We start from the raw sequence: 15787 nt of genomic DNA, 5'->3' as shown, positions 1-15787 counted from the left end.
AAAGGGACAGGAGGAGTTTGAAATGAAGGACTTAGTGAGACTGGGACAGGTTGCGTGGGGAGAATGGGAATAATCGGCAACTGATCACCAACCAACCTGGCCCTCATTTCCTCCTTCGTCTTTCGATGGCAATGGCTGTCCTGGGTGGGGAAGTGGCCTGAGACTACCGAATGCAGCCGGCGAGAAAGAGTTGCAGGACTTTCCTAGACGCTTTGTGATTACACACTAACCACATGTTATTACTAAACTGCAGTAATGATAAAATGAAAATCATGGTTAAACTCGATTATTAAAAGGTCATTGAAAAAATATGCAAGATCCAAGATCTATCTTTGTCACCACTCTAAACCAAAATACCAAAAATACATTTGGGCTGGGATATAGCTTAACGGCAGAATGTTTGCCTTGCTTAATGCAAAGATTTGGGTTCAATTTTCTGAACCACAAAAGAGCAAAACAAAACAAAATCAGGTAAGAATTAACAAGCACTACCCAGACAATCATAATGATGATAATTAAACAATCACAATTAAGTAGCATGAGAGAGATCATGCTTCTTCTTAAGAGATATTATTGAAGTACATAGCTATTCAGAATGCTATAATCTCTGTTGCTCAGCAATGCTTCATTTATCTTCCTTTTTAGGCATGCTTGTACTTCTGTTATTATCATCCACAGGCTTCTACTTGAAGCCATCTCTCAGTTTCAGTTATAGTTATGACTTCTTACTTCAATGGAAAAATAAATAGCCTTAATGAAATGACTTAAATTTATTCCAGGTAAGGGCAATCTTTGATAAGGCCCCATTTCTCCTTTTTTCTTCTATATCAGGATGATCCAGTCTACAGGCAACCACTATTGTGTCAAGTTCTGGATTTTTCTTCAGTAATTCTTCAACCTATTTTCTCTATTCATTTTCAACCTCTAACGTGTCACTAATTACACATTTTTTGTTTATATTTATTTTATGTTTAATTTTTTAACTTGAGTCATTGTGAGATACATAGTTACAAAGCTGTTCATGATCAGGTTTCAGTCATTCAATGATCCCAAACCCATCCCTCCACCAGTGCCCATTTCCCACCACTAATGACCCCAGTTTCCCTTCCGCCACCCTCCATCTCACCAGCCTGCTCTAAAGCTCTATAGCAGCGCTTTTCTTCTCTTCCTCTCATCACTGATTACTTTTCAAGATTTAACAGATGTTTGTTTCTATAATCTTGTAAAAGATCTTTCCCATTCATGGACCACGGCTTATAATAGTTATTCACAAGTTTTTAGTTCTCAAGTGCCAGTCTTTCCCCCCACTATCTTATGAAAACTGGCCACCAGTTTACCCCTTTATCTTTAGTATGAAAATAGAATCCTTGTAAATTTTCTATCTTTATTTACCCTAATTTTAACTAGCATTAAAAATCAAACAAATACAAACTAAAGTTAACTCAATAATGGAATGTTATGGAGAGTTTATGTTTTAAAAATAATGTGACCCAAAATCATGATTCCACCTCCATGGAAAGCATGACAGAAATATCTCAAAAATAAAAGACCCAGAAAAACTCCCATATGTTCCAAAGACTCCACTTTTTATCATCTACCACCAACACAAAAATATTAATGTGAAAGAATATATGCACACCATGTGCACTGCAGTACTTAATACGATAGCCAGAATATCAAAACATCCCAAATGTGCAATTACAGATGAATAGATCAAGAAGCTACAGAACATAGCTTATGTCATATATATCTATATCACATATATCTATAAATGTATATATGATATATTTATCTATATATATCTATATACATATACACATATATATACATAAATATACAACACAAATATAAACATACATATGTGTATATACATACATATATAATGTAATATTATGCAGCTATAGGAAAAGATGAAATCATTCAATTTGCTGCAGCATGGATAGAACTGTAGGATATTATTACATTAGGCAAAATAAATCAGAGCAGAAAGGATGATTTTAGGATAATCTGATTCATCTAGAAAATATCAAATGAGAGTGCAGGAGATAATGAACAAGAAAACAGACCATTGACACTGGAATACAGAGCCAATAGCCAAATTTGGGGGCAGAAGGGGCTGAGAACATCAGTCTAGAGGAGAAATAAAGACAGTGCTGGATGGTTGTGGACTCCAGGTGGCAGTAGGATGTAGTAAGTTTGTGCTGTAATACTACACATTTTAACACTATTGTAATTTACTAATTATAATAAATTAAATTTAAAATAATATGGCCCATAGATAAAATTGTTGAATTGCATATGATGTCACATTAACTGGTTATAATAAATATTTCTTAAATTTTACCTGTAAAGGACTGGAGTGATAGCACTACAGGTAGGGCGTTTGCCTTGCACGTGGCTGACCTGGGTTCGATTTCTCTGTTCCTCTTGGAGAGCCTGGCAAGCTACCAAGAGTATCTCCTCCGCACGGCAGAGCCTGGCAAGGTACCCGTGGCATATTTGATATGCCAAAAACAGTAAAAGCAAGTCTCACAATGGAGATCTTACTGGTGCCCGATTGAGCAAATTGATGAACAATGGGAACAGAGTTCTACAGTGCTAAATGTAAAAGTGATCACTGATAATATTTTTATTGACTAGTGCCTACAATGTAAAACATCTCCAATTAGGAAACATCTATGCATTTATTGTTCAATTTAAAATTTTCACTGTTGATTCATTTGCCAATTATTATTGTTGTATTACCATTATATTGTGATATGACATTACTGTTAGCACGTTTAATATGCAAATAATCATATTATAAATCCTTTCATATCCTATTACACTTCTGCTTCTTAAAAACAAATATGAAATAGTTTCCTCTTACTTTAGGAGCTTGAAGAATGTTAAATTTATGATACAAAAGTGAAACAAGCTAAGATACTGGGCTATTTTCTATTTTACTTGCTTATGATGCCTGAGTTTTTTGTGTTCTATTATTCATCACTCGTTATATACTTCAAATACGAAATTTGTCTTAGCTCTTACAGTAATGTACTTTGTTAAAAGTATTTTTCTTTTCTTTTTTCCAAATTTTTATCAAGGCATAATGATTTACAATATTTTTAGTAATAGTCTTAACAGTATTTTGAATCAAATTTTTGTTTCTGACTACTCAGTTACCAGCTCTACCTCTAAAGAGACATATTGTTAAAAACAAATAAGATTTAAGAATCCTTTAACTATTTTTTAATTTTTTAAATTTTATTTTAGGTATTGTGGTTTACAATACTGTAAATGATAGTTATTTCATATAGAGAGTTAAATAGAAGTTCAAGCAATGTGTTTAAAATATCAGAAAAATAAATAATAGGTTGCTAATATTCCACTGACATTTTTCTTTCAAGGCATAATATAGGGCAGGCAACTGAAGACCCAAGAAAAAGACTTCCATGCGTTGTCCACACATTGAGTTGGAAGCTCTAAAAGCCATTTACTAAGAGTCAGAAATGTGGAATAAAAGAAAGTATACCAAGTCTTTCATCTGCTCAGTCAAAGTTTGGTAATAACAAATGAAACTCCCTAGCAAAAGAGATTCCCTAAGAGACATACCAAAGAATAATATAACTGACAATAGATAACATGCAATGAAGACACTGGGGTTCCCAGGAGAAAAAACTGAAATAGCTTTGCTGGATATTTTATCGAAATAATTTAAAACACTGCATATAGCTAAATGAAAAGCTAGACATTTTAATCAGAAAATTAAAATGTATACAATACAGCAAATGAAAATTTTATAATGAGAAATTACAATAAATAATATTAGAAATTGGAGCTAGAGCTATAGAATAGGGTGTTTCAACTACAAATCAACCAGCATATTGCTGATTACATCCTAAGACAAGAGAACCAAGTTAACATTTATCAAACATTACACCAAATACCAGATCTTTTCAAGTGCTTATGAGACATGAACATACCTATCTGAAGACAGTCAGAATGAGATTTCCAACCATCATAGAACCAATGACAATCATAAACATCAATGACAAAAATATGGCATGAAGATATTTATGGATCTTAGAGATAAATAATTAATAATTAATAATTAATAAATAAATAATTAATAAATAAATAATTCTAAATGATCCATGGATCAATAAGGAAAATTGCTGAAGGAAGAGTGAGGTATAAACAACATTGAATTGGATAAAAATAAAAATAAATTTATCAAAAATTGTGGGACCCAACTAATGCTTGAATAAGATTTATAACATTTCAAACATACAGAAGAAATAAGACTTAATTAAATTAGGCATGTCTCAAGGCCTTGTAAAAAAGACCTTGTTAAAAAAAATTTTTTTTAACATAAATTCTATCCTTGGAGTCACAAGATAAAATAAGAAAATTCAGTATATAAACTCAAACTAGAAAAATAAAATATAAATATAAAAATTGTTTCTAAAATTCTATGTATTTGAAAAATAACATTATAATTGATCTCTGAATCAAAGAAATAATATCATAGCAGAAAGAAGGAAGTATTTCCAAATAAATAATAAAATTTTTTATATACTAAAACTTATGGGATGTTTAAAACTAAGCTGAGAGGATTACTTATAATATTAAAAGTCTGTGTTAAAAAATAGAAAGAATAATATCAATAATATTTCACAAATTAAAAAAAATTGAGGGATATATGACATTTAAAATTCAAGTACAGGACCAAAAATCTCGGTGGTTTAGTGTACACGTTTTGCATGCAGGACACATAGATTCAATCATGTCAATCCATAGCATGTGTCAATAATGCAACCCAATAGTTGAACTGTTGGGAGCAACCCCAATCAAGGCACAGGGAGTACTCCCTGAGCTTAACTGAGTGTGGCCCTAAAATCAAAAGAAATCAATAAGAAATCAAATAAATCTAAAATGACTGAAAAATATGATCATAGAATTAATATAATAAGCACCTATGTGGCAGGAAAAATAAAAATGGCTCAAAGTTCACTGTATCACTGTATCACTGTCATCCCATTGTTCATCAATTTGCTCCAGTGGTTGCCAGTAACATCTCCATTCGTCTCAAAATTAATGTTTTGAAACACTTGATGATATTGAATATACCCAGGAAAATATATCAAGGAAATCAAATGAGTGATATACATTAGCAATATCATTGTTTTATTACAGAATACAACAGTGCTATGTTAGAACCACCTCAACTTGCTGATGACAGCAAAATATGTGCTTATCTTCTCAAATACAAAATTTGAAATAGACCGCAGCCTAATTTTAATCATGAAAATTTGCAAGCAACAAATATAAATTAGATTTTTCATTTTTCCAGAAAACTTAACAGCACTCAACTGGATAAACAATGCATTTAAAAAGTTGAAAAGTCATGACAATATTATAGAAATGATTATACACTTTCATTAACATATTTTGATTACTGTAAAAACAGAATGAACATGAAAACTGGGCATTTTAATGGTTTAAATTCATTTAAAAGATTTGATCTTTATTTAAAATTTTTTTTTAACAGAGATTCTATGCTGGAGGGAGTGTAGGACCCGGGGACTGAAACCCAGGTAGGCAAGGTGAAAGGAAAATGCTCTGCTCATTGTACTATCTCTCTGTCCCATTTTCTAAATAGTTTTAGATTAATGGACATCTTGCTACTTCCATGTTTTAGTTACTATGAATAATATTCAGTACACTATTGTACAAATATTTTGTGCACATAATTTTAATTTCCATTTAATAAATACTTAAGAGAACTACTCTGTTATAATGTGAACTTATGCCTTTTTAAAAAGGAAGCGATAAAAAATGCTAAACCATAAGGAAGAAAATTTACAATTTTACCAGAAGTTTATGAGCATTCCAGTAGTTTCTCAAACTCTAAATTTTGGTGAACTCAATTATTTTTATGCTTTCTCTGTAGTAGGGATTTTGGAGTATCTCAATGATATTAAACATTTTTCACTTAATTATTGCCTTTTTCATATTAGTATCAGTAAGTATATTTCCCCCATTAAAACATTTTAATGCTTGCATTATTACCGAGTTGTATATATTCATATAATCAACACATAAGCCAATTTTCATATATATGTGATGATGTATTTCCTACAATACTGGCTTGCGTACATCCTTAATTATTTTTTTATTTACTTTCTTTGGTTGAACAGAAGTTATAAATGTTTATAAAGGTCAATTAATGTTTCATGGTTAGGATATTCTGTGTTCTTTTAGTTTTCTCCTACACAATATCATTTATTTTAATATTTTCCAAGCACTATATTTAGAAAATAGACAATATATTTAGCAAGATTGTCCATTGATACATGATGTTCAACATTAATTCTTCTTAGAAAAAAAATAACAATTTAAAAGATTGAAACAATAAATATCATGGGTGTGGAAAGAGAAAGGGACCCAGTGCACTGTTAGTGGGATTGCAGATATGTTTAACCTCTACTCAAAAATTTTTTTTTTTTTGCTTTTTTGAATCACACCCGGTGATGCACAGGGGTCACTCCTGGCTCTGCACTCAGGAATTATCCCTGGAGGTGCTCAGGGGACCATATGGGATGCTGGGAATCGAACCCAGGTCGACTGCATGCAAGGCAAATGCCCTGCCTGCTGTGCTATCACTCCAGCCCCCTCTACTCAAAATTTTATGTTTTCTTTTTTAACTTTTTTATTGAATCACCAATATATAGACAATTACAAAGCTGTTCATGGTTGGATTTCAGTCATACAGTGTTCCAAAACCCATCCCTCCACCAGTGTACATTTCCCAGGACCAGTGTCCCCAGGTTCCCTCCCATCACCCCACCCTGCCTGCCAGATGCTTTTCTTCTCTCTCTCTCTCTCTCTCTCTCTCTCTCTCTCTCTCTCTCTCTCTCTCTCTCTCTCTCTCTCTCTCTCTCTCTCTCTCTCTCTCTCTCTCCCTCTCCCTCTCTCTCTCTCTGCACCCACTCCGCCCACCTCTTTGGGCACTGCAAGCATTATATTTAATGCTTTGTTTTGTTTCTTTTTGGTTTGGTTTGGGGGCAAGAATAGTGCTTAGGACTCAGTTCTGGCTCTGTTTTCGGGTATTACTCTTTTTGGCACTCAGGGACCTGGAATACTGGAGATAGAACCAGAGCTGATCCCATGCAAGGCAAATGCTTTACCAACTATACTCTCTCTGGCTCTTGTATTTTTTGTGAACATAGTGTTATGTTCACACTATAAACATGTACTGAAAAAATTTAAAGGTACAAACTCACTGCTGTCATGTATTGATTCTAAACAAGCAAATGTAGAGGTCTGGAAAAGAACCAACTGAGTTTATTACAATGAAAAATTAGTATGTTCAACTTTCCTCTAAATCACCAAAATCTAAAATTTTCAGAATGGTTTAAAATGTGTGTGTTAAAAAGTCACATTAATAAAGATGTCATGGTAGCACACACAAGCAGACAGACACACACGCACTGGAGAGTAAGTTCACAAATTCTGGTTTTTAATCAATATTATTTAATTTTCCCATATAAGTTGCATTCAAAAAATACAGTTAAAGTGTATATGTCAATTTTCATGAATTTTTATTGGGGATTGTATTGATTTTTACTGAGACAGTATTTGTCACAGATTTGTACTGGTATTGGATAGAATTATGATTCTATTCAATTAATTTGAAAGTTGCTTCCAATAAATTTGGAGACGATTAACATTTTAACCATAGTAAAAACTCCAATTCAACAAAGTTAATCTCTTCAACTATTTAATTCTTCTTTAATTACTCTCAGAGTATTACATGTTCTTATTATAGTGTTCTTACTATAATTTTAATGTTTTTTATTATAATGAAACTGATATTTGAAAATTTCCTTTTGATAATAGTACTTTGCTAGTGTATACACATTTAGTGGTTATATGTATGATGACTTGTGCTTATTATGTTACTAAAATCAGATAGAAATCTTAATAAGTTTTGTTTTCTATAGTATAAAATTGTCATTATAGAATAAGGAATATTTTAATTCTTCCATTTTAAATCAGAGTTTTAATTATTAATCTTTTTTTCTTTTTGGATCACACCTAGGAATGCACAGGGGTTACTGATGGATTTACACTCAGGAATTACCCCTGTTGGTGCTCAGGGGACCATATGGCATGCTGGGAATCAAACTCGGGTTGGTTGCGTGCAAGGCAAATGTGCTACATGCTGTACTATCGCTCCAGCCCCTAATTATTAATCTTCTCTCCAGTTACCGGCAAAACCTGAAGCAAGTATAAAGTTGGACACATGACAAAAATTTACTTGATAAATTTGTACTATGCTTCTTAAGTTGAAGAAATTCTTCTACTGCTATTAGATTATGGTATTCTTGTGGTACATGTTGGGAAGTGCTTTATATTTTTATAAATTGGATTTTTATGTGTGCATATGGCATAATTTATTACATATGTTTTCTACTGAGTAATAAACTTTTTTGTGATGCAATTTGATCATGTTTTATAGACATATTGAATTATGAACATACACAAATAAAAACAGGCTTTAAACTTCTTTATCACATTATTATTAATAGTATCAATATTATTGTAGCATCAAGGGTTACAAGACCTGAAACATACAGGAAATGTGTACTCTCTGAGCCATATCCAAGACTCATTATCATAATTTTGATAATAACTTATCCATTGTACATGTAAACTATATTAGTGTGAAGATGATCATAACCCTGATTATGCTTTTAATTCGGCAAATTCAGTAGTAAAACTTTCTTCATTATTTTTTGTTAACAGTCATTTATATATTAGTGCATTCTTGCTAAGTATTTTTTTAAAAAGTAAAAAAAATCAACTTTGTTAATATTATAAAAGAATGTGTTCAGCATTTTCCCTTGCCATTTCTGTATTTTACTGAAATGATCTTTCTTCATTACTTTCTATTACATAGGGTTTGGTTTCTCTATAGCTGACATTTTTGTTGCTCCTTTTTATGTTTTTCTTGGATTTTCCAACATAATTCAACTAGATGATGGTATTTATAACTTGTCCATGATAAAAAATTTTAGATTATGAGTAGAAGAATTAAAATATTAGTGATGGCTGGAGAGATAGTACACCCTGAGTTTGATACAAGGCATTGCTATATGGTTCCCTGAGCCTGCAACAAGTGATTCCCTGAGTAAAAAGCCTTTGGTAAGCACTGTGCACTTCTGGGTGTGCCCTCCACAAAAGGAGAAAAAAATCACTGGTACTTACTTACTTACTTCATTTTATGAAACAATACTCGAAACTTTCCCTACAATACTGAAAAAAATATGTAAACCAAATATACTCCTGCTATTAAATACATGCTTATGCCTTCGGGAATAAAATAATTCTGTAAACATACAAAATATGGTGGGCTTGAAAAGGAAAAAAATATATCTTCCATTATTTGAAATAGATGACTATGTACATACAAATTTCAAAATGTCCTAAGATAAATTATTATAATAAATAAGTGACTTTAACAAAGTTCAACAATACAAGACCAATGTTTATTGCTATTTATCTGCACAGAATAAATAGTAAATTAAATGTTTTAAATTACACTATGTACAAAATCAGGAACAAGGAAAGTAAAATTCAAATATGAGAAATCAATCTTACAACAGTTATTTAATACTTCTTATTGATAAAACCACAAACTACATTGAAATTTATTAAAGAGGGCTTAAATGGAGTGAAAGACAATGAGAATAAACTGGAAGAATTGTAGATTCAATTCAACTCAAATTGCAATCTTCTATACTGTGAAACAAGCTATCACTAAACAAAGATATCCTGTTGGAGAGGAGAAAATATTTGCACATCATACTTACAAATATGCAGTTTTTTCTTAACTTAAGGATTTTCTTAAGGATTGTTCCTAACAATCCTTCCCTCCATCCCTCCCACACTCCCAGCATCTCTTTCTCCCTCCCTCCATTACTTTCTTTCTTTTGCCCTTTCTCCCTCCCCCATCCCCCTTCTATCCTTCCTCTTCTTTCTCTCTCTTTTCTTTCTCTCTTTTCTTTCTCTCTCTCTTTCTTTCTCTCTCTTTCTTTCTCTCTTTCTTTCTCTCTCTCTTTCTTTCTCTCTCTGTTTCTTTCTTTCTTTCTTTCTTTCTTTCTTTCTTTCTTTCTTTCTTTCTTTCTTTCTTTCTTTCTTTCTTTCTTTCTTCTTTCTTTCTTTCTTTCTTTCCTTCTTTCTTTCTTTCTTTCTTTCCTTCTTTCTTTCTTTCTTTCTTTCTTTCTTTCTTTCTTTCTTTCTTTCTTTCTTTCTTTCTTTCTTTCTTTCTTTCCTTTCTTTCTTTCCCTCTTTCTTTCTTTCTTTCTTTCTTTCTTTCCCTCTTTCTTTCTTTCTTTCCCTCTTTCTTTCTTTCTTTCCCTCTTTCTTTCTTTCTTTCCCTCTTTCTTTCTTTCTCTCTTCCTTCCTTCCTTCCTTCCTTCCTTCCTTCCTTCCTTCCTTCCTTCCTATCTTCCTTCCTTCCTTCCTTCCTTCCTTCCTTCCTTCCTTCCTTCCTTCCTTCCTTCCTTCCTTCCTTCCTTCCTTCTTTCTCCCTTTCTCCCTTCCTTCCTTCCTTCCTTCCTTCCTTCCTTCCTTCCTTCCTTCCTTCCTTCCTTCCTTCCTTCCTTCCTTCCTTCCTTCCTTCCTTCCTTCTTTCTCCCTTTCTCCCTCCCTTCCTTCCTTCCTTCCTTCCTTCCTTCCTTCCTTCCTTCCTTCCTTCCTTCCTTCCTTCCTTCCTTCCTTCCTTCTTTCTTTCTCCCTTTCTCCCTCCCTTCCTTCCTTCCTTCCTTCCTTCCTTCCTTCCTTCCTTCCTTCCTTCCTTCCTTCCTTCCTTCCTTCCTTCCTTCCTTCCTTCTTTCTTTCTTTCTCTCTCTCTTTCTTTCTCTCTTTCTTTCTGTCTTTCTTTCTTGTTGTACTTTTAAAAATGATGCAAAAAGAGTAAATATTTTGGGAGGATGGTGGTCTCACAAGTAGTGCCCCAAAAGTCCAGAAACATTCCTGGTGAGAATCAAAATTACATATTAATATTTATAAAGCTGTAGAGATATGTGTCCTCAGGCACAATGGGTAAGTTTATTAAAAAAATAAAAATAAATAAATAAAAATAAAACTCTAGTGATCAAGGTTAAGAAGTATTTTAAGAGTTTAACAATGCCGAAACACACTTTGATAATACAGAATTGTAAATGGGTGGAGAAAATGTATCTTGCAACTTATATATTGCAAAAGAAAAGTAAGCAGGGATCTATTTACATAATAGTCTAGTAGTCAACTTAAGAGAAGTCAGAACATATGCAGATTTCTGCCCCTATATCATACTGCCTACAGATAATTTGAGTCACACAAATTAAGTGTGGTGATTTGCAGGTACAGGAAAAAAAGCCAACAGTGTAGAGGTAGGAGCTTTAAAACTATATTATTGTCATAGTCCCATTTTGTAATTATAGTGCAGACAAAACAAAACACTGAAAAGTTAAAGTGGATCGACAAAAATGTTACTTGAATAAGATCCTCTTTTATGTATATTAAGACACACTAATTATTAAGCACTATTAATTAGCTCAATCACCTTGGCTCAAAGAGTATATGAAGATGGAGACTCCATCAATCAAAAGGATAATACATTTTATATATATTTTTCTAAATTCATGTCAAATGAGTAATATGCTAAATGTGTAATAAGATTTATGGGAGGCACATCTCACAAGACGTGTGAATGGCCAATCATGATGCTTATAAAACAGAAAAGGATCAGGATAATATGTTTTGATAACACAGACTTGTAGGGCCAGAGAGATAGTACAGAGGTTAAGGTACTTGCCTTGTGTGTGACCAACCCATTAAAGACGCTGGGACTGCATAGTGTCTTATAAGCATCATGATTGAGTCCTGAGCACCACGAGATGTGGAACAAAGAACGTGTATAACTAATTTGCCAATATTATATTATATAAAAGTAATCTTAAGGTGATACCAAGTCAGATAAGCTTTTTATTGAAAGCTTATTTTAAAGTTAACATACTTATTGAATAAGGATAGTTTTCTCATTTATTAAAGAAAATCTATATTCAGATGAGAATTAAATCTGACAAGTTTTAAATTTTGTAAAGCCTGATAAATTTTTTAAAAAATATAATAATGAAACAATTTCAGAGCTATACAACATAATAAGATAAAATTATCTCTGGTGTTTTGGGAAGATGTAATTACTACAGAATATTAAGTTGGGAAAATAGAAATAAAACACTTAATCTACATGACTAATTGGAACACCTGCACACTGCAGACAGATTTGCTTTTTGGTGAATGTTGAAAGACTGGCTTTGTACAATTTCAGCAATCATCATTATAGTTCTATTAATCAAAAATTATGGAAGAAAACTATTGATGACTAGCAATTTAATTTGATTAATTTATAAGCCTGGAAAGAACTGCATTGACCTTCTAAGTGGAAATTCACAAATAATTTACATTCAGAAATTCATAGTGAATTAACTTTGATCAGTTCTTTCTGGACAGGTGCCAATTAATTTAGACTGATTTTCTGATCAATAGCTTGATACCTTTCCACAGAAACAAGGAACACATTTTAGGAGTTATCAGTTTTTTCCCCATATATATTTTATGGGTAAATGATTTTATATATATGTATAATGTGTACATATAAATTTATATATATTATATACAAATATATAATATGTAAACTTATATTATATATAAATATATTATTATAGATTATATAAAAATTTATATATATAAATTATACATATAAAATCGATTCATTTGCTTTGGTTTGGGGGCCAGCCTTGGTAGTTCTCAGGGGCTACTTCCAGTGTTCTGTTCATGGAATTCTCCTTCCAGTGCTTGGGGACCATGCCATGGAAAGAATGTCACCCAGGCTTCCTACAGGCACAGTATCCACTGTAGCTGACTAAACAATCTCTTTAGAATTTTGCCTGTTTTAACTGTATAATTTCATTTTATCACTGCTTTGTTTTAGATAACAGAAATTATTTAATATCTGTGTATGCAGTAGTAAACTGTTCAGTAAAAGAGCCATCTAAGACCTTGGAAATGCAATGACATGTAGAAAATTGCAAAATATAAACACTAAGTTGGTTAGAAGTTGAACAATGTTTTATTTTAAAATAAAAGCATATTAGGGATAGAGTTTTATGACAGCAGATAGGTGTTTGCCTTGTATGTGGCTGACCCTAGTTCAATCCCCAACATCCCATATGGTCCCCTGAGCCCACCAAATGATTCCAGAGAGCAGAGCCAGTAGAAAGCCCCGAGCACCCCAAACCCAAGAAAACAAACAATAAAAAAACCCACTGATTAACAAAAATGTTATTTTCTTCCAAAGCAATATAACTGGGATATTAAAAGACTATAATGGGGGTAGGGATATTAATAGGCTATAATGTCAGGAGTACTTTCCCTCTGACTATAAAACTTGCATTCACTTCACAATCCAGAAAGAATCCCAATTAAATTTTGGCAATGTACATATTGGAAAAGAAAAAGAAATAAAATGATGCTGGTCAGTTTCATTTTTTCCTATATTTTAAAAACCTGGCTAAATTCTGAGTTGCTTTGCTGTGCTTTACTTAAGACAAGGCCTGAGAACCATGTTACACAGTTTATGAATCTGATTTCTGTTGCTTAATAAGATTTGATTTCAGAAAGTTACTTGTTTTCTTTCTTCATTTTCACTTTTCCTTAAAATGGAGATAATATATTTGTCTCAAAAATATTTTGAAATGATAAAAAATTAACAGGTACAATGTGCCTGCTGCCTTTGTGCTCAGTTAATCTTCCATTCTTAATGTACTACTTTTATTAAAACGGAGCTTGAAAACTCAGAGGTTAAATATTTCTCTTGGATGTTAGAATTGTGCTTTTTTTGCTTATAAGTCTAAAGATCATTTTGAAATGTTAGTAGTGCAAATATATGATATATTTTCATTAAATGAATTCTGTACAAATATGTTCAATATTAAATTGATAATTTAAAGAACTCCTTTTTTATGTGACTAAAATAAAGTTAGGTAAATCAACACTTTTGAGAATAGAAGGTTATGATGCTTTTAGAGGTTATAATACACCGTACAGTTAGAAAGTGCAAATTTGTACACTAAATACATATTGACTTCTTCCTAAAATATTAAATATTTAAATATTGACATCTTTTGTTTTCTTTCTCCATACTAGGAATCTAAGATGATAGACAATGAAAATAAGCTGGAGTAATTCAAAAATTGAGAAACAAAAGAATTTATTAGGTGACTTTGTAGAGCCAACATTTCCAGATAGCAGCTAATGAAATTAAGGAGAAAGTGGACAGAGATATAAGTGAGCACTGGGGCAGCATTCAAATGTCTATGTGTGTCCTATAAAAACAAATTCCACCCTCCAGAAACAGAATAGAAATAACAGAAGTCAAGAGTTATAGGAACTAATATATAGCTTATCAATAAAAATCTTCACCTAAGCTCTTTTCAATTTCCCAATCATAGGCATGCAGAAAATACTGAGAAACATTGTATGGATTGTAGAAAAACATTATCATCATGGGTAACTGACAACCCTCTTTTACACACACACACACACACATCACATTGTACATTCTAGCACCATCGTCATTTACTATGAAACAGGATACAATATTTCATGAACAAACAAAAGGCATTTTGTTGTGAGTTACTAAAGTTAATAAATGGGTCAATTTATTAACCTTATCATCTACATTACCTAGGACATTAGATACGCAGTTCCATCTGAAAGAGGGATGGGAATAAAAGAAGGTTAATTACAGAATTGGGCTGGAGCGATAGCACAGCGGGTAGGGCGTTTGCTTTGTACGAGGCCTACCCAGGTTCAATTCCTCTGTCCCGCTCGGAGAGCCCAGCAAGCTACCGAGAGTATCTCACCTGGATGGCAAAGCCTGGCAAGCTACCCATGGTGTATTCAATATGCCAAAAACAGTAACAACAAGTCTCACAATGGAGACGTTACTGGTGCCCGCTTGAGCAAATCGACGAGCAACCAGATGACAGTGACAGTGAATGAAACCTTAATCAAACAATATATATATATCAAACAAGACATATATATCTCTTGTATATATATGCATATATGCATATGCATGCATATATGTATGATATATACATACATATATATGTATACATATATATATATATGAAAAGTTAATAAGGATAGTGACGGAGAATGTGGCAATTTGTGGTCAGATAAAGAGTGTATTTTTGAAAAACCAACACACTTAAAAGTAGGTTAGAAAAAAAATTTACTTCAAATGATAGAAGATTCACTTTTGTGAAGAATATTATCCACTGAATTACACTGTGTCTGAAAAATCAGTTAACCTTTTTGTGCACAATTTTCAAAATAAATGTAAGATATTCCATGAGTCTTGAACTTTAGAGAGAATTAGGCATAGTTAAAGGGATAGAGATCAATTTTGATTTGATAAATTTCTCTGAAGAAAATTGAAAGACGCAGTTTCTTCCAAAGCCAAGGCAGCAGAAGGAAAGCTCTCCATTCCTCTGTGTCTTACTGAGGGGATTTCCATAGACCAATTTGAGCTCTAAAATAGTATCTGTGAAACAGCACTGGTGTGTCTGAGAGACTTAAAATCCTTGTGGTCATAGGATTTGGCTAAATTGAAATCTGTGCCCTCAAAACCAACTGATTGGTAAGCATTTTCACGAAATAGAGAGGAGTCAAGCAGTAGCATGAG

General features: G+C 32.6%; 1 protein-coding gene and 1 non-coding gene across 2 annotated transcripts in view; both read right to left on the bottom strand.

Annotated features, from left to right (window-relative positions):
- Window positions 1-15787, bottom strand: part of MDGA2 (MAM domain containing glycosylphosphatidylinositol anchor 2) — a gene marked incomplete at its 5' end in the record, with an annotated part of 811681 nt that overhangs the window by 227970 nt on the left and 567924 nt on the right. The gene's annotated exons all lie outside the window — the stretch shown is intronic.
- Window positions 11677-11779, bottom strand: LOC129404100 (small nucleolar RNA U13). The gene has a single exon (XR_008629692.1). It is a non-coding gene; the product is annotated as a small nucleolar RNA U13 (small nucleolar RNA).

The sequence above is a fragment of the Sorex araneus genome, chromosome 3, assembly GCF_027595985.1.
Source record: "Sorex araneus isolate mSorAra2 chromosome 3, mSorAra2.pri, whole genome shotgun sequence".
Classification (NCBI taxonomy): domain Eukaryota; kingdom Metazoa; phylum Chordata; class Mammalia; order Eulipotyphla; family Soricidae; genus Sorex; species Sorex araneus.
This window is presented reverse-complemented; position numbering and strand designations above follow the sequence as displayed.